The 12,971-nt window shown below is 33.5% G+C and overlaps 2 long non-coding RNA genes and 1 other non-coding gene across 4 annotated transcripts in view; 2 read left to right on the top strand and 1 right to left on the bottom strand.

Annotated features, from left to right (window-relative positions):
- Window positions 1-9,056, top strand: part of LOC140820617 (uncharacterized) — a 28,626-nt gene extending 19,570 nt beyond the window's left edge. The window contains exons 2-4 of the long non-coding RNA XR_012115535.1: window positions 5,131-5,244; window positions 6,160-6,193; window positions 8,870-9,056. This is a non-coding gene — a long non-coding RNA (uncharacterized lncRNA). The remainder of the gene's footprint in view (window positions 1-5,130; window positions 5,245-6,159; window positions 6,194-8,869) is intronic.
- Window positions 768-4,069, bottom strand: LOC140820634 (uncharacterized). Of its 2 annotated transcripts, none has more exons than XR_012115545.1 (5): window positions 3,794-4,069; window positions 3,601-3,713; window positions 2,790-3,391; window positions 2,521-2,588; window positions 768-1,136 (listed from the first exon to the last, which is right to left on the bottom strand). It is a non-coding gene; the product is annotated as an uncharacterized lncRNA (long non-coding RNA). The 2 variants fall into 2 exon arrangements; XR_012115546.1 differs by having other exon boundaries at window positions 768-1,000.
- A 2,001-nt stretch (window positions 9,057-11,057) lies between the features above and the next one.
- Window positions 11,058-11,130, top strand: TRNAK-UUU (transfer RNA lysine (anticodon UUU)). The gene has a single exon. It is a non-coding gene; the product is annotated as a tRNA-Lys (tRNA).
- The last annotated feature ends 1,841 nt before the right edge of the window (window positions 11,131-12,971 follow it).

The following is a 12,971-nucleotide window of genomic DNA, read 5'->3' as shown; positions in this document are numbered from 1 at the left end:
ACTTGATCAAACATAATCAAAAGTTTACAAGGGCACCACCAATTAGATGTTAATATCAATGTGGGTGGGTTTTTTTTTGAACGCCCACATCACTTAATTTTTTATTTTATTTATTATTTTATTATTTTTTTTGAATTTCAAAATAGGTTTGAACACCAATGTAGATGTTAATATCAATGTGTGTGAATTTCTATTTGAACGCCCACATCACTTAATTTTTTATTTTATTATTTTTTGAATTTCAAAATGTAAAAGAATGGTCGCCATTACATGTATTTTTATATATATGTATATTATTTAATTTAATAATTTATTTAAATAGTTAAAATAAAGAGTATTTATTTTTAATAATATAAAATATAATAACGGTTAGTTTTATTTAAAATATTAAAAAATTATTTTAACGACTAATTAACGGGAAATTTAATAAAAAAAATTAAATATTCATCTATAAATATTCACACTTTCACAAATTATTTCAAACATCCAAACACATTAAACAATCATTTCGAAGAATACTTCGCAAATGAATGTGAGAGAATAGATGTGTTAATATAATGTGTACGTAACATTTGGATCCTAAGTCTTTTGATGAGGTGGTTGGTGTTATAACAATAACAAATGCAGATGCCCTAATACATTTGCACACATGTACAACGACTAAGCATTTTCGTTACCATAAGATAAAGATTTTATTATTAATTTAATGTACATGGTTGTTTGGATAGAGCTAGTGTGTATTTACGGTTGTTTCAATGCCTGATTCATAGTATAACAAGAGCAAGAGCTTTGATTCCTTGTTAAGCACTCTTCTAAAGAAATGTAACATACTGTTTCATAATTCAAATACAAGTTACATCATGTTTTCCAAAAATGTATACCTTTGAGGTGCATTACACGAGCACCCGATCCATTTCTGTTGAGGCCTTGAAGCCGAGCGGCACCTTACCCCACCGCCATAGCTCTGCCACGCCGGAGCAACAATCCAAAATGGCTGAATCTGTGGGGTTCAATAGTCTTGATTCACTAATTGATGCAGCTGTGCCTAAATCTATTCGAATCGATAAGATGGCGTTGCTAATTTTTGAAAAAGGCTTGACAGAGGCACATGCTTGAGCACATGACAGATTTGACATCTAAAAACAATATTAGTAAATCATATATTGGAATGGGGATATTATAATAATTATATTCCTGTAATCTAGAGGAATATAATAGAGTTTAACATTTTAACGTATGATACCATTAAACAAATTCAGGAGTAGTCTGATATATAAAAAAACACTTCAAGAATTAAAACATTAATGTAAAAAAAAACATTAGTGTGCATACCAATATCACATTAAACTGATGGGTATTTTAGAAATAAGCTTAAAAAATACACAGAAGCTAAACAATCGAGCTATTAATATAATAATATCGTGGAGGAAATTATATTTTTGAAAAACAAAAGAGCCATAGCACTGCCATACTAAAGATATCATGATGATTCTCTAAAGGATCACTTCCTTAATATATATTACAAATACAATATCATAAACCACAAGAAAGACGAAAGTAGCAGGGAATAGCACCAACCATGTATTTGATTGATAGGATCCAAGTGTTCATCAAAAACAGGAGTATAGCCTCGTTTTTTCTCATTCCTTAAAAGCCTCATATTTTCTTCCACGGGCAAATCAAAAAAGCAAAAAAATAAAAAAAAAACTTTTGTGTTGGAAGAAAACCTCCTCCATGAATTAATTGCCAATTCCATGATTGATAACATAGAAGAACCCAGTATCTAAGCAAGCCTAAACTTCATTTATAAGCTAATGTGTGAGGATACAAAATCGGCTTTTCATATACAAGAGAGAGAAACAAGACTGGCATTCCAGTTCAAAATTCAACCTTTATGAAAACAACTAAACAAACATTGTTGTCCATAAAGTTAAACAGAAAGAGTATCAATTTTAATCAACCACAGTTCACATTTAGATCACTGCTAACGCAAATCACCTCTGGTAGCAGTTCTTCTACATTGACATGAAATGAGAAATAAAATAGTACCATGAAAATTCTTCTACGGAAATCAAGCCGAGTGGCTCATTTTTTATTCACATATAAAACTACAAAAGTAAAAAAGGTCGAATTCGATGTTATTGTGATTATCACAAATCAATATAAGATTATGAAGACTGTGATAGATATTATGAGTGCCTATTTTATAATATTTCCCATCAATAACGAGGCTAATGATTATAACAAAATCAAGAGAATCAATAATAACAATTTCTTAAATTTTATATTGGAATCTAATCAATCCAAATCAATTCCAAAAGCCCAATTACCATCCCCCAAATCTCTTTCACTCGCCCAAAAGAATCCATACTCCAAATAACACCAGAAGAAGAAGAAACCCAAGATTTCGGGGGAAACGACCATCTTTAAATGCCCATGCTCACGATTCATAATTGGCATTTGTGGGAGTAGATATGTATTTTTTTAATGGTAAATGGACCAGATTAGAATCAAACTTACCAATCCAATTTTAAACTGACATCAAGAGAGAAAGTCGATTCAATCGGTGTCACGGCCTCCTCTGCTGTCTGCGAATATAAGAAATCACCTCAATATTTCTTCACAGTTATGCAAAAGGTATGTGTTTATAGCACCATAAGTATATGCATTGTCCATCTCCGGTACATGCTCAAATGAGAAAAGAAAAAATGGGTAGATAAGCATTTCAGGGAGAGAAAAAAAGAGGGGGAAAAGATATTATGAAATGATCCTTCCCCACTTGTACATACCTTTTCAGTCAAATTTAGAGCTCTTCCCCACCTGAACATACCTTTTCAGTCAGATTTAGAGCTCTCACTTATTATAGTTGTTTCATTGTGAGTAAGTTCACCTCATTTACCTGCCTTCATAATATCAACCAAAATAAACCATGAAATGATAGTGATCAAAGACACAAGATGAATATCTTTACAGCAAATTTGAAAACAAACTTTTGACCTTTAAACATGTATTTTGGTCAAGAATATTGAATAGTAAGGCTTACAACATATTTAGTTGCCATTACTCTTGGCTTGTGTTTGGATATATGAATTTGGACTGAGTGGATTCCAAATATACATCTAAAATCCATTTTGTATGATAGATAGGGCAAACATTCAAATGCCACGTTTTAGTCTAACATTCTTTATACAAACTTGGAAATTACTTTAAACTTCATGTCGTTTCAAATCAATGCATTTTCAAATACCTTGATTTTAAATGCTAATACGTCTGTCCAAATGTAGCCTTATTTAGGTAAAATACCTCCAGGCCATGGATAGATACCAGTGCTTTCAATTGAGGTCACCTGAACAAAACGCCGTGGTGGCCCAAAACGCGCGCTATCCAGAATCTGAACAAAACAAAATATAAACAAACATCAAGTCACAACCGTTGCGAATATACTGAAGATAATAATTGAAGGGGACAATACGCAAACTCCAATCCTGTCAGATGGTTAAATCCAACTATATCCGTGAATATTCCGGCTATATAAAACAAATGTGTCTTACATTTAGTTGTGACCAATCAATAAAACTAAATTGTTTTAGTAAACTGTACCTTCCCTACAGGGTAAGCAATTGGAAAGCAAATATCATCAGGACACGCACGAGCCATACACAATTTGCGCCCACAGCCAGCCCATATCTAGAGCACACTGCTTGAGGAATAATCTATTCAATCAAGGCAAAAGTAAGGATTCTCAGTTCTAGCCCAACAATTATGTTCACATAAAGTATAGAACTAAACGTACCTCACCGAAAGCAAGAACAAATGTTACCGAGAGAATGACTGCAACGGCAGGATGAAATATTTTATCCAAATATATGGGGAGAGCCTGGAGATAAAATTTGTGTCAAGAGAAGACGACGCAACTATAAAAATCATCGTGCCATAAATTTAAATTGCTGAAGATTCTTGCTGAAAGCAATTTGTTTCTGTACATATAGCAAAACCAAAATGAATCTATACAAGAACATAACAACAGCCTAATTTAATGATCAGTATAGACATCTACATCCCCAAAACAAAGGTGGATAGAACAACCGATTGACCTACTAACGACAGCACAACATATTGATTATCAAAGAAACAAACGCACGACACGTGTTTGGGCTTTTAACCGGGAACCGCAAAGAAACTGGCCAAATACAACTTATTCCCTCTTTTAGTATAGTAGATATATTTCTGTTTTTTGTTTCGTTTTTTTTTTATTTCTTTGCATTGATATTTGAGATTGTTTATTCTAATGTCTAAAAACCATATATGTAAGTCGTATGCATAATTTAATAAGTTAATTAATTTAAATTAATTAAATAATGTAGTTAACATGTTTAATTTATTTTAAATATTTATATATTTATTTTATGGGATTTAATTGTATTTCTTGAGTTGAGTTTTTCATGCGAATATTGAATGTTTGGTCGGGAATAGTAAAGCAGAGATGATTGATGTGCTGAAATTAAATGTTATTTTTTATTTTAAACCAAAAAATTAGTTAATTTAAATGATTTATAAATTTTAGTATTATAAAGTCAAGTTTAAAATGTTAGGTGAATTGAAACATTTTAAAGAATCTTATTAGCAAATTTAAAAATTAAGAGATTTAATTCTTGCGTATAGTGTTTAATGTTTTATTAATTATTTTATGTTTTAATTAAATTGTTATTTTAGCATTTAATTAAATTTGCAAAGTTTTAAAAAAAAATGATAAACGCACACACACCCACAATGCGTGCGCTCGCACACACACAGAAGAAACCTAGGGTTTTTGTCTCCTTAGCTGCTACCACCACTTCTCTTCTCGTACATCCATACTTTTACAAGTTTAGTCAAGGAAAAACATTGCGATCGTTCTCCATACATCCTCCACCTTTTTTTGCATCGACATTTGTTTATTTGAGCTTTTATACGTAAAGACTTATTCTAAATCTTTCTTGAAGCATCAATCTTGTTATATACTGCTATTTGATGATATTTATGCATGAAAAACATTTTTATATATGAAAGATTTGAATCAAAACATATATTTGTATGTTGAAATTTTTCTGCGCAAATTTTTTCAATAGTTCGTGAGTTTTTGTTGCTTAGGCGTCGTGTGGATCGTCCGGGATGTTATTTATCAGTCTTTGAAGGGTCGGAAGTGGTCTGGTCTCACGAAGAATAGGTGGAGCGCAAGCTGCAGCATCGACTAGATCCAACGAGGTCCACGACATTCTTAAATAAATATAACGTGCAAAAATATTATTTTTGAGTTATGTAAGTTGTCTTGTGACCAAATTATGCATGTACGGGTCTGAAAAACGGAGAACTTGTCCGGGAACCTTTCCAATTTATCTTATGAGTATCTTATGATTGGTAGTGAATATCCAGTCCAAGGGCTATGGTGATCCTTGTCGGTCAAGCGTCGTGGTGTTATTTGATCAAATGAATTATGTTATGGTGTCACATTTCAATGAGCATAACTCTATGCAAAATAATTATGTTTATGTTATGTCAAGCATGAAGCACGTTTATGAAATTATTTATGTAGGGAAGTCACGTCGTATTTATTTATGCCTAAGTTATTTTACGTATTAATTTTGTGTAAATTGCATGGTTTGCTTTAATTATATAGTATTTGATACTTACAGTTTATGCATGCTGAGTCTTTAGACTCATTAGGCTTGATTGATACAGATGACATTGTTGAGAAAGATGAAGGGGATGAACAGTAAGTGAACTCGGGCTTTAGGCGGTACACACCCAATGACCTTGTAGTTTATGAGTGTTAAAACTGATTTAGTACTATGATTTATTTTGTTTACTCATGGATGTGAACAAATTATTTTGTTGGTTCGTTGGAAATATTTTATGAACGTTGATGTGGATGTTTTTTTATTCCTCAAAATATCAGTATTTGAATTGTTTATTTTTTTTTTTTTCAAATTTTATAGGTTTAATTCCTGAAATTTTTGAAAATGATGTGTAGGTTTTTTTTTGAGTTTAAAAGTTAAGGGTTCTGAAATTAATTAGATATAAAAATTTTATTTTTTGCATATTTTAAGTAGTATAGTAAGTATAGGTCGTTACAATTGGTATCAGAGAAGGGTAATGATAAAAGGTTGTTTCTATTGCCAGTTGCGAGAATCTCGAGAAGTCACGCCTCAAATTTGTAAATTTTTACAATTTTAAATGCTTGCATGATACTTATTAAATTATTAAATATATGATTACATGAGTAAATGTTTATATGGCATGATTTCATGAAATTGAAGGAGTTCTCCCGAAGATTCGATAATAGGCAGGGGAAAGGAGACCGGGGACGGCTAAGACAAGAATATTTATTTTTCATTAAATATTTTTAAGGCTTCATAATACGATTAAAAATGATTTAAATTTTCTAAAAATGTTAGAGTTCGAATTATTTTACGAGTCGAGCTCGATTTTATCCGGAAAGCCGGTTTTGGGCAAACAAAAGACTTTTAAAATATCAAATGCACTATTTTTGAAAAGTAATTTTCGTAAAATTTTATTATTTAATTAAATAAATGTTATTAGGCCCAATTTAACTAAATTGGGTAGGCCCAATTGCTTCTAAGCTTGCAAGCCCAAAACCAAATCCAATATCATGCAATTAAAATTATAAATAAGAACCTAGGACTTCTTCCACCTCATTATTCAGCCTTTCAGCCTAAAATCACACACTTTTCACACACAAATTTTCAAAAAATAAGAGAAGGAAGAAAAGCTAGGATTCTTCATCGTCCGGTAGTCCAATTTCGTCAACGATTGAATATTCGAGTTTTTAAATGCAGTCATGTTTTATAAACTCTTTTACGTATCATTCAAATCATATTATGCATGTATTAATTGTTTATGCATGAAAATATAGGTTCTTGATTATTTTTACGGTAGAACGATTATTTTCAAAAATACGATGATTTTACGCTTTTATGAAAAACGTTATGAATCCAACGGCCACACTGCCAACTAGGGATGATTTTTAAATAAAACATGAACAAATTTAAAGGAAAACACATGCTGGAAATCGAGGGGAATGGTAAGGAGGTGAGTCCTATGGTTTTGAGAATTTTCCTTGTGCACTAGTGTGATTGAGGGCTCGACTAGGATGCATGGGGTGTTGCGCCTCAACTAAGTCTTGAAGAGGGTTCGTTTTGGTCGTGGTTAGGTCTTAGGAAGAGTCCTAGCATGGCTAGGACTCGAGGGAAACACTAGGGAAGAGTCCACGAGAGTTGGGACTCTTCCCCATGCGTGATCAAGTGAGGCTCGGGCAAGGGGGCTCGCGGCTCAGTATGGGGCTGGGCTAGGTGGACTAGACAGTGCCTTAGGATGGTCCAATGAGGGTTAGGAAGGGCTGGGCTCGATGGTGGCATGGGTAGAAACCTCCACGCAAATATAGCAACAACAGCCGTAGGTGGTGCGCCCAGCTCTTGTTCTGATGGTAGGACTCGCAGCGTGGGTTTAGGGGCTTGGGCTGGGATTGGTTGGGTCTGGACTTGGTCCAAGGTCGGTGAGGGTCAGGTGGGCTCGATGGTGGCTCGAGTAGGAGAGTCCTAGTTGGCTAAGAGTCCTAGTGAAGGTGGGAAGATCACGCGCAGATTTTGGGACCTGGTTGCAGGGCTCGTGCGTGAGCTAGGGTCAGATTTTATGGGTCCAGGTTGGTCAGGAGGGTACCTAGATGGGTTGGCTAGGGTCAGGCTCGAAGTGGCTCGACCGTGGCTCAGTGGAATCGAGAGATGGTTCGGTGGTCCTGATAATGGGTCAAAAACGAGAATTAAAGAACAAAGTCTTGAACCATGGTGCACGGGGGTGGTTCATGGCTCATAGGGTAGTTTAGGTAATAAAAAGTCTATGTTTAAAATTTGGGATCAATATATTAAAGTTTGAATTTATTCGAGAATTTAACGCCTCACGAATTGATAATTATAGAATTAAATGAAAAGCCTTGAATTAAGCTGAATATAATAATGAAAAATTAGATTTAAGCTTAAATAATTATTTGAGATAAGCCCATATCATTAAAAGTAAGAAAAAGTTAAAATAGAGAATTTTTATGTCTAGGGGCAAAACAATCATTTTATATTTGGGAATTTCGTAAAAGCTTGACAGCGTCACAAAGGATCATAATGCATGTTAAATGATATTTTATGATTTGAAATGATGATTTTGATGAACATATGATATTTTATTATTTATGGTAAAGTTGTGCAATTTTTACTGTTAAAATGCTATTTTTGGAAAGTTATGATATTTTATGCTTTTAAAAGAAAAGGAAAAAAATATTTTGATGGATGTGAATTGACTGTGACAAATGATATTTGATATGCGGGGAATCCGTTTTAAGAAAGAACGGTGAACTTATAATTTTGTCGAGATGTAGTGAGGGAAAAGACTCCAAAGGGAGCCCATTTGCTGAGAGGGCTCCAGAGGGAGCTCATTTATAGGAAAAGACCCCAGAGGTAGCCCGTCTATGGGAGAAGGCCTCCGAGGGAGCCCGACGATCGTATTTTCATGGTGGAGCCTAGTGCCCGTCCCCATGGGCCATTTTGAGCTGAAGGCTGATCAATCGACCAGAAGATAAAGGATAGTCACTTTTCAAGGATCAAAATTCACCAAAAATGATAAAAGATTGAAAGTTTTACGATAAAATGATTTTTATGATTTATGATTTATTTATGCTTAAAATTATTTTAAATGGTTTATTTATGTTTAAAATCTATTTTAAATAAAATGTGATTTTTAAATGCATGTGAATGTATATGTATTATTTGATACTCATGTTTAGAACGTACTGAGTCATTAGACTCACTAGGTTTGTATGATGCAGGATTTGATGATATTATGGGAGGCGCTGACGATTGAGTGGATCGAGTGCGGCAATACACTCCCGATGGACATTTATTTTCCGCACTAGCTTGTTAGATAAAAAAAATGTAAAAGATTATGTTGACGATTTTTATTAAGGGATCATCAATGGTTAAGGGTACTTCTAGCTGTGGGTTTACAACTCCATGTGATTCATAATAACATTTATTCTTATTCGGGCTTACCCCAATTTGCCACATTCTTTTCATCAACCCCTTGATCAAGAATGTCAGAACTCAAGTCTGATTGCACCAATCAGATCATGGTAAGAGCATTTAGTAGCATAGTCCCATGATCCCCTAAGTATCATTGATAGTTCATGCATTAACCTTAAGTTATGGTAAGCGTACAGTACGGTTCTTTTAACTCATATATCATGATCGAATATGAAACCATTGATATATCGAAAGTTGCATATGAATTCGATAACGATGTGATATAACTTTGAGTAATAACAGTTACATGATATATGCAACTGAGGAAACACATTTCTAAAAGAACATGTCTTACTCTGGCCATAGTTTCCTTGTACTATAAATTCATCAGATCACAGAGAATATCTTCACCCATAGGCAAACAGTGAATCCCCGATTACAATGCATTTGCTCCTAGATATTTCAAAACTACAACCAACCTTGTCACCTGATGACCCCTCAATGGAGTCGGTAAATGGATCAAAGTGCATGCTAGTACGTATAACCTCTATGTTGTCCCGAGTTAAAGAACTAATGGTGTTCAACCGTAATCGCATACTATTCCACTCGAAAAATGATAAATACTTGGACAGTTTAATGGAAGATTGTTCAGTGAATCATCAAATGACCATCTATTTGTATGAATGGACATCTCCATGCCATTACCAATGAAACTTGACATTTACATAACAAAAGCTAGTCTCAAACTCGAGCGACCTTTGCCTTAATTTTAGGCGTATGATTCAACTGAGAACTTGTTTAGAATATATGATACGCTTCCTAATGAGTTTCATGATCTTACATTGAGAGACAAACCTCATGATACCTATTATATATTCAAGAACTTTATTTATGCCGCTTACATGTGTATATAGATAAAGTAAATGTCATAAATAGATAAAACTCTAAAATATTATTAAAATAAAGATCAATTTTACATTAGAGTCAATAAAGTCCAAATCACAAGTTGCTCGTTAGACAACTACTCTAACATTGCGAAGGTAACTGAAAAAGTCAGCTAACTTGTGGCAAGATAGGACACTATGATGCACGGGCCAAAGTACTTGAACACAGACTCATCAAATCAGTTACACAAGTTACGAAAGGAAGCTGATCAAACGACAACACTAAGAAGTTCTGGGGAAGAGGACTGCCAAAAACAGAACATTCAGAACACATTAACTCTGATGAGTGAAAAGGATATGAAGGAGATTCTAACAAAAAGTCAGCTATTCCTTATGCTGAAGAGGCACTGCTCAAGCTAAACATACCTTTCAGCTTTCTTCATGCCGGGGATCCAAGTGACGAAGTTGCGAAGAAGAGGCTCGTATTGGAATGTGGATATGAAGTAATGAATATAAAAGCAAGGAGGTATCAAGTAACATATCATCACTACACGAAGTGGGCTATGCCGAAGTCCTTGGATGATTTGGTCAAGATACTGTGCAAAGATTTAGAAATTCTAAAGCTATATGGTGGGAATCGGGTCAGTGAAACTGATGAAGCAGGCAACCTTATGACATGCTCAACAAAGACATCCATAATGAGGCACCAGATGTGAACAGCGCATGGGATTTTGAATGGAACAAGATGATGTACATGTTCCCTGAAAAGGAAGATGTCATAAAAGATGTGGAGAGGTACATGATGAATGGATTGCTGGATGAGATCCCTTTTGCAACACTTTAGAGTGAACTAGTTTTTTAGTCAGTCTACACATATACAGAAATAAACGTTATCATAAAATATGGAAAAAAAAGGATTGAAAATTAAACAAACAACTACTGTATCTATCTTTTCTTTGTGTATTTTGTATGTACACATAATCGAAGAATACAAAAGAGTTCTGTTTATATGAATGATCGAATTAAACGTGCATTTCTTAAATTTAGATGAAAGGATTCCAGAAATATAAAAATAGATATTAATAATATTAACTTTCACAGTATTTACTAAGCCGTCTTAGCTCAGCTGGTAGAGCGCATGGCTTTTAACCATGTGGTCGTGGGTTCGATTCCCACAGACGGCGTTTAAGTACAATTTTTTCAATTTCATTTGATAAAATCTTGATACATATTAACAATATATTTATTTATTTTGTACATTATAAATAAACCGAATGTTAATATATTTATTTATTTTGTACATTATAAATAAACCGAATATGTGGTTTGAAGTTTGGACCCGATTAAAAATTCATTAATTTAATTAGATAAATATAATTTCAAAAGCACGTAGATTCTAATTTATAGAGATTATATACAAACATTGTTGCCAAGTAAAAGTCAAATAATTTGGTGTATAGATTTAATTTGTCATTCATTCATTCATTATTGACAATATACTTAATTGGGATCTTGCCTAACATCGGATTTACAGAGGGTTGTTTCCATATCCTCTATTATGCTGTTATATTAATATTTTTTGTTTATTTTTATCATGTTTTTCCAATAATTACTTGATGGATTCATAGTTTGTCTGCGTTTTGTGGAAAGATCCTGAGGACAGGGAAGGGGGAGGGGGTGGAGCAATTCATGAGAGGTTGAATGGTTGTTTTTCTTCTTTCTGTTTTTTTATATAGACAACCCAGTATGAATTTGATTTCTCTTGAACATCTAAACAAGGATTCCTTTCTGTAATTGTAAGCAATTCATGAGAAGATTGATTAGCAGAACATGTAGTTCGAAGTGAAATGAATTAATATAGTAATTATTGATCAGTAATTTTTTTGTGTTATTACAAAGGCATGTTCCATATTTTTGTTTGTGTCCATGGTTTATTTCCAATTTTCCATGGTTTTATTAATGTATATATATATGTACAGGTTTCAAAAAAAATGATGATAACGTATATGCACAAATTTTGAAACCATTAGCTACGGAGAATGTCCCCCCTTTTCACAGTTTAGCTTTCAATTTTCTTTTCTCATCTAAAACATTATATATTGTTGATGCGATCCAGGTTAAATAGATGAGTCGGGTCAGATACTCCACCGGATCTGCTATCAAGATAATGAGAGAAATATGAGCGAAATGTATCTGAGCCAAAAGCTTCTTTCTCGGACAAATGGGATGACCTGCACTCAAGAAGATAATCAAGTGAATGGGCGCTGAAGAAGTATCCGGCGTGACCACTCCGATGCTTAAGTTAGTGAATAATTCAACAAAGGACCAATGTAACTAAATGATGATTGTGATATTGGTGTGAATGAAAGGGTTTTTTAACCATCAACGAGCAATGAATGCTAGTGTATTTAATATGTGAATCCATTAAATGCAAAGAGAACCTGATATTTATAGTAGGGGAAATGATGATGACCTCGTTTTACGTGCTACCTAATAATTATAGCATTGTAATATCCCCGAAAATTTGAAAGTCCACGTGAACCACATACATGCAAGTTATTAAATTCCCTTTATATTTTATTTATTGTTTTAATGTGTTAAATGCATGTTTATTGCATAAATATGTGTTTTAATTCTTGGTTGGTAAGGTTTCACGCATTAAAGCTTTAAATTGCATTTCGCGCTCGAACGAGAAACAAAAACCTGTGATATTCAGGAAAATTATTTTAATTACATGATTAACATAAGTTGTTTAAATGTATTTTTTTTTTCAAGAAATGAGCTTTGTTGGTATTTTTATCCGCCTGATCATATTTTTAATCGGTACGCAAATTTTATCGAAACGAAGGATATTTGAGGGTTCGGGCAATCTTTTCAAAAACTAACTCACCAAAACGAAATATTTTTCAGAAGCTTGTTTGGACTTGATGGGTTTATTTTTAAGCTTAGTGGGCTCAAAACCTTTTTAAACTTTTTAAAATATTATTAGGGACCATTAGCATGTTGTTTACTATTTAATTACTAT

Source organism: Primulina eburnea, unplaced genomic scaffold (assembly GCF_022965805.1).
Source record: "Primulina eburnea isolate SZY01 unplaced genomic scaffold, ASM2296580v1 ctg128_ERROPOS2300000, whole genome shotgun sequence".
NCBI classification, from domain to species: Eukaryota; Viridiplantae; Streptophyta; class Magnoliopsida; order Lamiales; family Gesneriaceae; genus Primulina; species Primulina eburnea.
The sequence above is the reverse complement of the archived record's forward strand: the minus strand, read 5'-3'. Positions and strand labels throughout refer to the sequence as shown.